At 44.7% G+C, this 13,935-nt stretch overlaps 1 protein-coding gene across 1 annotated transcript in view; it reads right to left on the bottom strand.

Annotated features, from left to right (window-relative positions):
- Positions 1-13,935, bottom strand: part of LOC130277529 (uncharacterized) — a 91,474-nt gene that overhangs the window by 17,928 nt on the left and 59,611 nt on the right. The gene's annotated exons all lie outside the window — the stretch shown is intronic.

Here is a 13,935-nt window from a genome sequence, read left to right as displayed (position 1 = left end):
TCAAGAGTAATTCCCATCTCCAAAAGTTATCGCCCTAAAGGATATGAGATAACAAACTGATCGGTGGAGGATTGGGGTTAACTATTTAGACCATAGGATATTATCAATGACCGACCATGTAAAAATGTATGAAGTAATTTATATAGAAATCTAAGTCCATAAACGTTATGAATTTTAGGCTGATCATGGGGTACAGGAGGAGGAGGATGGGGACAGCCCTGTATTAAGTGGAACAAAGGGTTGAATTAACCCATTAAGGACATAGCGTTTTTGCATTTTTGCACTTTTTTTCCTCCTTACTTTTTAAAAATCATAACCCTTTCAATTTTGCACCTAAAAACCCATATGATGGCTTATTTTTTGTGCCAACAATTCTACTTTGTAATGACATCAGCCATTGTACCCAAAAATCTACGGCGAAATGGAAAAAAAAATCATTGTGAGACAAAATGGAAGAAGAAAACATTTTGTACATTTTGGGGGCTTCTGTTTCTACACAGTAAATTTTTCATAAAAAATTACACTTTATCTTTATTCTGTAGGTCCATACGATTTAAATGATACCCTACTTATATAGGTTTGATTTTTTATTACGTCAGAAAAAAATCATAAATACATGCAGCAAAATATATACGTTTAAAATTGTCCTCTTCTGACCCCTATAACTTTCTTATTGTTCCATGTACAGGGCGGTATAAGTTTTTATCGGTACCATTCTTGTATTGATCAGTCTTTTTGATTGCTTTTTATTCAAATTTTTAGGTTATAAGAAGTGACCAAAAATACGCTATTTTGGACTTTGGAATTTTTTTGCGCATACGCCATTGACCGTGCAGCTTAATTAACGATATATTTTTATAGTTCGGACATTTACGCACGTGGCGATACCACATATGTTTATTTTTATTTACACTTTTTTTTATGGGAAAAGGGGGTGATTCAAACTTATTATGGAAGGGGTTAAATGATCTTTATTCACTTTTTTTCCCCCCCACTTTTTTTTGCAATGTTATAGCTCCCATAGGGACCTATAACACTGTACACACAGATCTCTTACACTGATCATTGTTATCCCATAGGGACCTATAACACTGCACACACTGATCTTTTCCACAGATCACTGCAAAGACACAACTTTGCATTGATCAGTGTTATCGGCGGTTGATTGCTCAAGCCTGGATTTCAGGCTTGCAGCAATCAATCGCCGTTTGGACGCGCAGGAGGAAGGTAAGGCACCCTCCTGCTGCGTCCCAGCTGATCGGGACATCACGATTTTATTGATACCCTAATTATATTGGTTTGATTTTGTCGTACTTCTGGAAAAAATCTATAACTACATGCAGGAAAATGTATATGTTTAAAATTGTCATTTTCTGACCCTATAACTTTTTTATTTTTCCGCGTTTTAGCGGTACCATTTATGTATTGATCGGACTTTTTGATCACTTTTTATTCATTTTTTCTTGATATAAAAAGTGACCAAAAATACGCTATTTTGGACTTTTGAATTTTTTTGCGCATACGCCATTGACCGTGCGGTTTAATTAACAATATATTTTTATAATTCGGACATTTCCGCACACGCTGCGATACCACATGTTTATTTTTATTTACAGAGGTTTTTTTTTATGGGAAAAGGGGGATGATTCAAACTTTTATTAGGGAAGGGGTTAAATGATCTTTATTCACTTTTTTTTTTGCAATGTTATAGCTCCCAAAGGGGGCTATAACACTGCACACACTGATCTTTTACATTGATCAATGGTTTCTCATAGGAAACCATTGATCAATGATTCTGCCGCTTGACTGCTCATTTCTGGATCTCAGGCACTGAGCAGTCATTCGGCAATCGGACAGTGAGGAGGAAGGTAGGGGCCCTCCCGCTGTCCTGTAAGCTGTTCGGGATGCCGCGATTTCACCGAACAGCCCCCTGAGCTAACCGGCAATGTTTTACTTTCACTTTAGGCGCAGCGTTCAACTTTGAACACCACGTCTAAAGGGTTAATAGCGCGCGGCACCGTGCTATTAGCCATGGGAACCGGCCGGGCCTGACCACGCCGTGGCCCTGCGTTATAGAAAGGGAGTGGGCGCAGACAGTGTAGGTACAACCTCCGTCCCCAACAGGTTAAAGGGGTACTCCATTGGAAAAAAAAATTAAAATTTAAATCAACTGGTGCCAGAAAGTTAAATAGATTTGTAAATTACTTCTATTTAAAAATCTTAATTCTTCCAGTACTTATCAGCTTCTGTATGCTCCAGAGGAAGTTCTTTTCTTTTTGTATTTCCTTTCTGTCTGACCACAATGCTCTCTGCTGACACCTCTGTTCATTTTAGGAACTGTCCAGAGCAGGATATTTTTGCTATGGGGATTTGCTTGTACTCTGGACAGTTCCTGGACAGAGGTGTCAGCAGAGAGCACTGTGGTCAGACAGAAAGGAAATTCAAAAAAGAAAAGAACTTCCTGAGGAGAATACAGCAGCTGATAAGTACTAGAAGGATTAAGATTTCTAAAAATGTAAAAAGTAATTTACAAATCTGTTTAACTTTCTGGCACCAGTAGATTAAAGTTTTTTTTTCCAGTGGAGTAAAAAAAAAAATGTAGAAAGTTTTAAACCTCCCACATGAGTTCTGGTATTGTATTCATGAACCAGGATGAATACAGCAGCCCCCCCCCCCACAAGATGTGACATAAAAGCAGAGTGACAGTGTCTCTTTAAATAATGATGGCGACCATTCAGGTGCTGTAACATCCAGGAGGCAGGAAGGGTTTTAATAGGAGAAGCCCCCACAGAGCGGGGGGATTCCACCCACTCAGTAACCCCATGAGCACTTCCTCCTGTATATACATATATACACAGTACTGCCAGAATAGAGCGGACGCTGCTGTGAGATGAAGGTGCTGTGGCCGCATTGAGCCGATGATGGATGGAGATGGAGTGACATTGAGGGATAAACTCTCTATTCTGCAGATGTTAATGTGTAAGCCAACCTCATGGCTGCTGTAACAATCATCCTGATGAATGGGAGTCTGTCTGTGATTAGGGGTTAACTCATTCATTGCTGCCCTGTAACCTGTCATCACCCTGCACTCAATGGCTTTTATGGGAGTATATGACGAATAAATGTTACAAATGCAATAAATAAAATACAGTAAAGAGAGTCACCGGGGTCTGTCTGAAAGCTAAAGATTCCATTCACCATTTCCTTCCTTAATTTATAGCTCCCACATATTCCGCAGCGCTGTACATAGCTGTAACGCGTCAACAGGTCCAGGTGGAAACAAACCCCCAGATGTCTTTGGACAGGGTAGGCCGACACCAGCAGTAATGGGACGGAACAGGTTGAGAGTCATAGGCTATGTTCAGAATTTCTGTGCGGAATTCTGCCGGAAAATTCAGTTTGGAAAATCCGTAAAAATGACTACACATTGGACATAGCCTTCCGCACCCCAGGGTGAGCTGCGTACTTACAGCCATATTCCCAGGTAAGAATTCTCTCTCTCCCGGCAGTAGGGCAGCATTTCCCAGCCAGGGTGCCTCCAGCTGTTGCCATACTAGAACTCCCAGCATGCCCGTGCAGCCAACGGCTGTCCGGGCATGCTGGGAGTTCTAGTTTTGCAACAGCTGGAGGCACCCTGGTTGGGAAACACTGCAGTAGGGACATAAGCCTTTCCTAGGGTAATGTCTTTCACCTGGACCAGGACCATAGAGACCAGTCGTGAATGATCAATAATGTGTTGGGGGTCTTTAAGCTGGTCTGCTAAGTTGAACGAAAAGAAGAAGGCGTCAGCCATTATATTGGCATCTGGGGGGATGAAAATGAAACAGGAAATTTAACCTTGCGATGAAAAGTGCCTATCGGGCCTGTAGTATGTAGGGGAGAAAAAAGACAAACGTGGCGCTAATATAGTGCCGGTTATCCGTGGATAACGAATGGTTAGTAGAGAGATAAGAGCCTGCTCACCTTTAAGTGTTGCGCTAATTTCAGGCGCAACACTGATGTAAGCTTTCAGCAGGTGTCTTTCCGCAGGTACGCCGGGAGCAGCTGGCAGTCGGTCCCGTCGGAGAGAGTGGATAAGATAGTGTAGCAGATGTGGGAGGTAGGAATCCCGACACGGGTTTCCTAAACCTTCCCGTGGGTGACAACTTCGGCACTGCAGTGCTACACCGGCGGGGTCAAACAGCAGTCGGAGACTGCTGTTTGACCCCGCCGGTGTAGCGCTGCAGCGCCGAAGTCGTCACCCACGGGAAGGTTTAGGAAACCGTGCCGGGATTCCTACCTCCCACATCTGCTACACCATCGGGCCTGTAGATATGCTGGGCAAACTGCAGGTGTGGTAACCTCGAGTTGTGGCGTGAAGGGTGTAGGTGGATGGGGCAGATGGTTTTAACCCCAGGGGCAAGCTGTTATTAACCCCTAATATTCGTGATGCCAGAGTGGTTTTTGGGGATCGGTAACCACCCAAACGATATCCCTGTTATCCCAAGGTTAGGCAGGACAAGAAGAGTCCACGACCAGGTTATGGTTTAGCGGAGGCTTTACTGAGGTCAGACAGTTGTTACAGTCTTTACAGCTAGGCCAGAACCCCAGAAAGTAGACCAGTAACACGGAAAGGGCTTGCTTGGGGTTGCAATACTTTTGAATCAGACTTCCATGCAGCCACTCTGACTATAATTTACTTGACTGGCAACTTGACTTGGTTGTAGGTAGAGACAGTAGACATAGATGGCTGGACTTACTGACATATACAGGCTTGAGGCCTCCAGGTGTACTGGATGCTGGATCTGAGGTGTCTGTACTAAGAGAGAGATTGTAATGGCTTCCCCTCTTATAAAGGGTTCTGAGCCAGAAGCCCATAGGTCAAGCTGCAGGTCATGTGTATTGATTGCAGATCATGGCTCATCCCACACTGAACTGCTCTGGGCTGTGTGTAGCGGAGTGAGGGAGGAAGTTCTCCCCTGTATGGCTTCAGATGATGTCACACCTGCTGGGGAACGCCCCTTCCCAGTATGTGGATCTGATTGAGACTGAGCAGAAAGTACAGAGTAATATCAAGGTAGAAAACAAAATATAAAATAAAACTAAAGGCAGTGGGTGGTTTATCATGATGGGGCAGTCTCCTGGGAGGATTATAAACTTTATCAAGTGAAAATGGTGATAAATTGAAACAAAGTATATTAGAAGGTCATAAAACTTTTCAACATACAACTTTTCTAGGATACAAGAGGTACAAGGTTTTGTACATGGTGAAAACACCTAAAAATCATCATAAAACAGCAATGACCAGATCAGGGAGAGGACGCTGCTCTCAGCACTCGTCCTGCACTTTACACACAATGAGCAGCCAACGGCTGTCCGGGCATGCTGGGAGTTGTAGTTTTGCAACACCTGGAGGCACCCTGGTTGAGAAACACTGCTTAAGATTCTGCTGTTTTACTTTGTCCTACGCCTGGCCGGAAGGTTCTAGGGTGAAGCTATGGGGCTCCTGTACAAAGCCTTTGGCTGGAGGCACCCTGGTTGGGAAATACTGATCTACTGGAAAAGTAAAAAAAAAAAAAAAAAAAAATTGGACCTGTAAAATGTATTTTAGATGTGCGCCATTTATTGTGCAAACCACTGGTAAATACGGACACAAGCCACAAGCTTCATTCCCATTCACAGTGGTTGTACACTTCATTCCCATTCACAGCGACTGTACACCACATAGGCCTCAGCAAACCATCAGTAGTCTACTTTTGACATTTAGTCTGGTTTACATTTAATTTGAGAGACAAAAAAAAAGACAGACTACCATGCTTTTCTATCTTGCAAATAAAACGCATACTGGCGTAAAGAAGCAAACTATGTTTAATTTTTTGAACCTTATAACTAGGGATCGACCGATTATCGGTTTGGCCGATATTCACGATTTTGGACCTTATCGGTATCGGCAATTACCTTTAATTGATCTGCAGCGGTGTCGCCGGGGGGGGGGGGGGGGGGGGGGGAAATAAATAGCCATTAACTTATACAGGAATAACGGTATAAGTTATCGGCTATCGGCCCTAACCTCCACAGAGTATCAGTATCGGCACTAAAAAAACGATATCGGTCGATCCCTACTTATAACTACACCATGGTAAACATTTGAATACCTTCATCTGACACTTATTTTATAGGTTATCAACAAGAGGAGATCAATAAGAATAAAATAAAGATGCCGAAACACATAAAAGCAAAGTCAGCCAAACCCAGCAGGACCAGCCAACTATGTTATATACACTGCTCCATAAAATAAAGTGAACACTAAATATAACACATCCTAGATCTGAATGAACTAATCGTATGAAATACTTTCGTCTTTACATAGTTGAATGCGCTGACAACAAAATCACACAAAAATTATCAATGGAAATCATTAACCTATGGAGGTCTGGATATGGAGTCACACTCAAAATCACAGTGGAAAACCCCACTACAGGCTGATCCAACTTTATGTAATGTCCTTAATACAAGTCCCAATGAGGCTCAGTAGTGTGTGTGGCCTCCACGTGCCCGTATGACCTCCCTACAACGCCTGGGCATGATCCTGATGAGGTGGAGGATGGTCTCCTGAGGGATGTCCTCCCAGACCTGGACTAAAGCATCCGCTAACTCCTGGACAGTCTGTGGTGGATGGAGCGAGACGTCCCAGATGTGCTCAATCGGTTTCAGGGGAACGGGCGGCCAGTCCATAGCATCAATACCTTCCTCTTGTAGGAACTGCTGACACACTCCAGCCACATTAGGTCTAGCATTGTCTTGTATTAGGAGGAACCCAGGGCCAACCGCACCAGTATATGGTCTCACAAAGGGTCTGAGGATCTCATCTCGGTACCTAATGGCAGTCAGGCTACCTCTGGCAAGCACATGGAGGGCTGTGCGGCCCCCCAAAGAAATGCCACCCCACACCATTACTGACCCATCGCCAAACCGATCATGCTGGAGGATGTTGCAGGCAGCAGAACGTTCTCCACGGCGTCTCCAGACTCTGTCATGTCTGTCACATGTGCTCATTTTGAACCTGCTTTCATCTGTGAAGAGCACAGGGTGACAGTGGCGAATTTGCCAATCTTGGCGTTCTCTGGCAAATGCCAAACATCGTGCACAGTGTTGGGCTGTAAGCACAACCCCACCTGTGGACGTCGGGCCCTCATACCACCCTCATGGAGTCTGTTTCTGACCGTTTGAGTGGACACATGCACATTTGTGTCCTGCTGGATGTCATTTTGCAGGGCTCTGGCAGTGTTCCTCCTGCTCATTCTTGCACAAAGGCGGAGGTAGTGGTCCTGCTGCTGGGTTGTTGCCCTCCTACGACCTCCTCCACGTCTCCTGATGTACTGGCCTGTCTCCTGGTAGCGCCTCCATGCTCTGGACACTACGCTGACAGACACAGCAAACCTTCTTGCCACAGCTCGCATTGATGTGCCATCCTGGATGAGCTGCACTACCTGAGCCACTTGTGTGGGTTGTAGACTCCGTCTCATGCTACCACTAGAGTGAAAGCACCGCCAGCATTCAAAAGTGATCAAAACATCAGCCAGGAAGCATAGGAACTGAGAAGTGGTCTATGGTCACCACCTGCAGAACCACTCCTTTATTGGGGGTGTTTTGCTAATTGCCTATAATTTCCACCTGTTGTCTGTTCCATGTGAAATTGATTGTCAATCAGTGTTCTTCCTGAGTGGACAGTGGGATTTCACACAAGTGTCATTGACTTGGAGTTACATTGTGTTGTTTAAGTGTTCCCTTTATATTTTTGAGCAGTGTATATTTGGGTGCATAGACTCTTTCCTAACAGATGATGTAAGGGAAAATGATTATCGGGCATACTAAATCTCAACACGTGATCCTTATGATCTTATGGCCTATAAGAGTCTAAAATGGGGGTAAAGGAGTCTGGAGGAGAAGGGGACAGAGAAGTCTGGAGGGAAGAGACAGAATAGTCTGGAGGAGGGGAAAGAGCAGTCTGGAAGGAATAGAGGAGCTTGGAAAAGGAGGACAGAGGAGTCTGGAGGAGGAGACAGAGGAGGAGACAGAGTCTGGAGGAGGAGACAGAGGAGTCTGGAGGGAGGGGACAGAGGAGGAGACAGGAGTCTGGAGGAGGAGACAGAGGAGACTGGAGGAGGAGACAGAGGAGTCTGGAGGGAGGGAACAGAGGAGTCTGGAAGAAAGCAGAAGAATGTTCTCAGGGAATGTTTGTAGTCTGCAATCTTGAAGACTCATAGCTATGGATAGAAGCTGTATACACAAAATTGAAGAAGACTAACTATTGAATATGTAATTGGTTTTATTTTAGATAGATTGAAGCCATTATAAAAGATATTTCTGGACTGGAAAACAATAGCTTAAGCGTGTTTTTTTTGGCTTTGCCGGGGTTCTGCAGGGCTGCCCTCACCCTGGGTGCAGTAATTCCTCTATATAATGCGGAGCTCCTCCAGGTGCTGGGACTTTGCCTGTTACAATAATAACTTGAGGGATTGAGTAAAGGATTTTTCATGCCCCCCGGGAATGTTATTCCAGTTAATGGGAAAAGTTAATTAAAAAATCCTGATACTCTATTACACATATAAGGCAACAATATGACACAGCGTGCGGTTCGTCTCGGCCATGTGCCAAGTTCTCTAATAAGAAAAGCTGCTTTTGTGTATTATTCACATAGAAAAATGTTTGCCCCAGTTTAGAAGCAATGAAAAGATAACTATATAGTCTATCAAGGTATTTCCTGACGCCCTCAAGGTGTAGATTCCACCCAGAGGTGTCTGCATTGTTTTACAAGCAGAATAAAGATTCAGATATACAAAAGAGCAAATGCCAGACAAACCAAACAATTCTGGAGGGACCAGAGAACTATCTTATGTATTCCACATGGTGGATCCTGGTCAAACAAAAGACAACCTGCACCCAAGGAGTCAGGAGAAGGCAGAAGGGTCTAAAGGCATATCTTTATAGGATCTCAATGTATTGATGAACATAGACTACTACTTGATTTTTGTCATGTATAGCGGCCATGTAGAGACCAAAAGTACTCAGAAGTAAGGGTTAAATAGGGCTTCTGTTAAAAAAAAAAAATTATATATATATATATATATATATATATATATATATATATATATATATATATATGTTAGTGACCCCCCCCCCCCCCCCCGACCTACGATGGCCCCGACATACGATCATTTCAGCATACGATCACTCTCAGAGACCATCACATGGTGAAGGCAGCATCAACATACGATGCTTTTGTATGTCGGGCCATCGCATAAACGGCTATCCGGCAGCGCAGACTGCTTCAGCTGACACCGGATAGCCGTTTACAGTGCCCGTGTGGTCCGCTGACCATCACTTACCTGTCCTCTGGGCTCCGGCGCGTCCTCTCTGGGATCCTCTGCATTGTCGGTGCTCTCCATCGTCGTCATCACGTCACTGCGCACGCCGTCCCATCATCCAATAGGAGCGGTGTGCGCAGCGACGTGATGGCGGCGACGGAGAGCAAGGATGCCGGGGAAGCAGAGGACAACCCGGGGACGCGGCGACAGCGATGGAAGGCGACATCCCGGGCAGCGGTGACGGTCCGGAGCGGCGGGGACAGGTGAGTACAACTTCCTATACCAGTGGTCTTCAACCTGCGGACTTCCAGATGTTGTAAAACTACAACTCCCAGCATGCCCGGACAGCCATTGGCTGTCAGGGCATGCTGGGTGTTGTAGTTTTGCAACATCTGGAGGTCCGCAGGTTGTAGATCACTGTCCTATACTTTACATTGCACGGATCCCTCAACATACGATGGTTTCAACAAACGATGGTCCATTTGGAACGGATTACCATCGTATGTTGAGGGACCACTGTATATTAACCCCTTCATGACCCAGCCCATTTTCACCTTCATGACCTGGGCATTTTTTGAAAATCTGACCACTGTCACTTTAAACATTAATAACTCTGGGATGCTTTTACTTATTATTCTGATTCCGAGATTGTTTTTTCGTGACATATTCTACTTTATGTTATTGGTAAAATTTCACTGATATTTGTATCCTTTCTTGGTAAAAACAATCTAAAAATTTCATGAAAATTTTGAAAATTTAGCATTTTTCTAACTTTGAAAGTCTCTGCTTGAAAGGAAAATGGATATTCCAAATAAATTACATATTGATTCACATATACAATATTTCTACTTTGTGTTTGCATAAAAATTTTTACAAGTTTTTACTTTTCAAGGGCACCAGAGGGCTTCAAAGTTCCGCAGCAATTTTCCAATTTTTCTCAAGATTTTCAAAATCGTAATTTTTCAGGGCCCAGTTCAGGTTGGAAGTGGATTTTAAGGGTCTTCATATTAGAAATACCCCATAAATGACCCCATTATAAAAACTGCACCCCCCAAAGTATTCAAAATGACATTCAGTAAGTGTTTTAACCCTTTAGGTGTTTCACAGGAATAGCAGCAAAGTTAAGGAGAAAATTCTAAATCTTCATTTTTTACACTCGCATTTTCTTGTAGACCCAATTTTTGAATTTTTACAAGGGGTAAAAGGAGAGAAATCACCCTAAAATTTGTAACCCAATTTCTCTTGAGTAAGGAAATACCTCATATGTCTATGTAAAGTGTTCGGCGGGCACAGTAGAGGGCTCAGAAGGGAAGGAGCGACAATGGGATTTTGGAGAGTGAGTTTTTCTGAAAGGGTTTTTGGGGGGCATGTCCCATTTAGGAAGCCCCTATGGTGCCAGAACAGTAGACCCCCCCCCCCACATGTGGCCCCATTTTGGAAACTATACCCCTCATGGAATTTAATAAGGGGTGCAGTGAGCATTTACACCCCACTGGCGTTTGACAGATATTTGAAACAGTGGACTGTGCAAATCAAAAATCTGTCCAAAAATCTGTCAGACACCAGTGGGGTGTAAATGCTCACTGCACCCCTTATTACATTCCGTGAGGGGTGTAGTTTCCAAAATGGGGTCACATATGGATATTTATTGCACCCCTGTGCAAATCGCCCCAAATGTACATGGCGCACTCTCCCTTCTGGGCCTTGTTGTGCGCCCCCAGAGCACTTTGCGCTCACATATGGGGTATCTCCGTACTCAGGAGATATTGCGTTACAAATTTAGAGGGTCTTTTTTCCCTTTTACCTCTTGTGAAAATGAAAAGTATAGGGCAACACCAGCATGTCAGTGTAAAAAATTTCTTTTTTTACACTAACATGCTGGTGTAGACCCCAACTTCACCTTTTCATAAGGGGTTAAAGAAGGAAAAAGCCCCCCAAAATTTGTAAGGCAATTTCTCCCGAGTACGGCGATACCCCATATGTATCCCAAAACTGTTGCCCTGAAATACGACAGAGCTCCAAAGTGAGAGCGCGCCATGCGCATTTGAGGCCTGAATTAGGGATTTGCATAGGGGTGGACATAGGGGTATTCTATGCCAATGATTCCCAAACAGGGTGCCTCCAGCTGTTGCAAAACTCCCAGCATGCCTGGACAGTCAATGGCTGTCCGGCAATACTGGGAGTTATTATTTTGCAACAGCTGGAGGCTCCGTTTTGGAAACAGTAGCGTACCAGACGTTTTTCATTTTTTGGGGGGAGGGGGGCTGTGTAGGGGTTTGTGTATATGTAGTGTTTTTTACTTTTTATTTTAGGTTAGTGTCAGTGTAGTGTAGTGTTTTTAGGGTACAGTCACATGGGCAGAGGTTCACAGCAAGTTTGCCGCTGGAAGTTTGAGCTGCAGCGAAAAATTTGCGCCATCTCAAACTTGCAGCACTCACTGTAAACCTCCGCCCATGTGAGTGTACCCTGTACATTCACATTGGGGGGAGGGGGCAAACATCCAGCTGTTGCAAACTCCGAGCATGCCCTTTGGCTGTCCGTGCATGCTGGGAGTTGTAGTTTTGCAACAGCTGGAGGAACGCTGGTTTGGAAACACTAAGTTAAGTAACAAACTTTCAAGTGTTTTGCAACCAAACTTAGTGTTTCCAAACCAGTGTGCCTCCAGCTGTTGCAAAACTACAACTCCCAGCATGCATGGTCTGTCAGTGCATGCTGGGAGTTATAGTTTTGCAACAATTGCAACAGCTGGAGGCACTGAGGTAGGAAACGGACAATGTTTCCCAACTAGTGTGCCTCCAGTTGTTGCAAAACTACAACTCCCAGCATGCCCAGACTGCCCAGGCATGCTGGAAGTTGTAGTTCGGCAATATCTGAAGGATCAGATGTTGCCGAACTACAACTTCCAGCATGCTTGGGCAGTCTGGGCATGCTGGGAGTTGTAGTTTTGCAACATCTGGAGGTCCACAGTTTGGAGACCACTGTATAATGGTCTACAATCTGTGCTCTTCCAGATGTTAGAGAACTACAACTCCCAGCATGCCTGGACAGACTGAGCATGCTGAGATTTGTAGTTTTGCAACATCTGGAAGAGCACAGATTGGAGACCATTATACAGTGGTCTCCAAACTGTGGGCCTCCAGATGTTGCAAAACTACAACTCCCAGCATGCCCAGAAAGCCAAAGGCTGTCTGGGCATGCTGGGAGTTGCAGTTTTGAAACTCTCAGAGGCAGCAGTGAGATCGCTTTACGGCGATCTCACTGCTGCCAATGAAGATGCCGCACTGCTGCTGCAAACTCACCTCCGGGACGCAGCGCAGCCGGGACCGCATGGAGGACGCCGGGACCGCTCGGGACACCGCCCGGACGGGTAAGTGACGCCGGGGGACGGGTCAGGGACACTTAGCAGAGCGGTGTGTTTCCCGATCCCCGTGATCCGGACTCACACACCGCGCTGCTAAGATTTTCATAGCGAAACGCTGCTATCAGCTGGTCAGATTTGACTAGCTGATAGCAGCGATCGCTGGGGGGGGGGGGTGGGGGATGAAACCCCCCGTGGTCGCATGGTAAGATGGCTGGCTATCAGTGATAGCCACCATCTTTCCGGGCGCTGCGGGATGCCGCGAGTAGCGGCAGTAATGTTCATGACGTACCTGTATGTCATGGGTCGGGAACACCTTGCCACCCATGACGTACAGGTATGTCATAGGTCGGGAAGGGGTTAATAATAATATTTATTTTTTACATATATATTTATGTGCACACACACACACACTCAGGCATATAAACACAAACTAAACCCGGCTTGTCCAGAAAAATCCTTCCTGTCTATACATGTGGCTTTCTATCAGTCACCCAACAAATTAGACAGACAACAAATGTGTTACTGCAGTCACCAATTCCCTTTTTGAGGCTTCAGGATTCAAACTCTCATCAGAGGTTCTTGGCAGCCTTAGTATGCAGCCTGAGTTTCACCTAGTTTTGAAGAAATGTTTAAATAATATTTCTAGCAGTCTTCTGCACCTGTGCTGATCTGGACTTGGGAAAAGTTCTATAGATGAACTGAAATTTTGCAATTTGATATGGGCTGAGCTAACTTACACCTTTTTGGATTTGCATATGGAGCACTGTTCTATTGTTTGATAGTTTTAAAATCTAGTATCTAGCTGTCTTCAGCACCTGTGCTGATCTGAGCCACACTGAGAACCTGGAGTGGCCCACTACCAAAGCTGCCTTTCATCCCATAAAAATCCAGGCCTGATAAAAGGATTTATCAAATTTCATTTCAATCTAAGTCTTGCCAGGGATTTAACTATTTCTGGATTTCCCGTATCCCACCCAGTTCTCCCTGGATAGGATATATAGCTTCCTGAAAGCTGGTATTTACATAAGACAAGTACCTTGGGGAAATATAGTGATCCCCGTTGAGCAACCCCATCACTGTGTCAACACAGTTAGGGGGGGGGGGGGGGGGGGAGGAATTTATCAACTGGCATGCACCAGCAAAATCATGTGCGCATTGTGTTTTTATTTTGTGCATTGACTTGCGCAACATACCGTATTTTTCGCCCTATAGGACGCACCGGCGTAT

Source organism: Hyla sarda, chromosome 6 (assembly GCF_029499605.1).
Source record: "Hyla sarda isolate aHylSar1 chromosome 6, aHylSar1.hap1, whole genome shotgun sequence".
Lineage (NCBI taxonomy): Eukaryota > Metazoa > Chordata > Amphibia > Anura > Hylidae > Hyla > Hyla sarda.
Note: the sequence above shows the minus strand (reverse complement) of the source record. Positions and strands in the feature narration are given on the sequence as shown.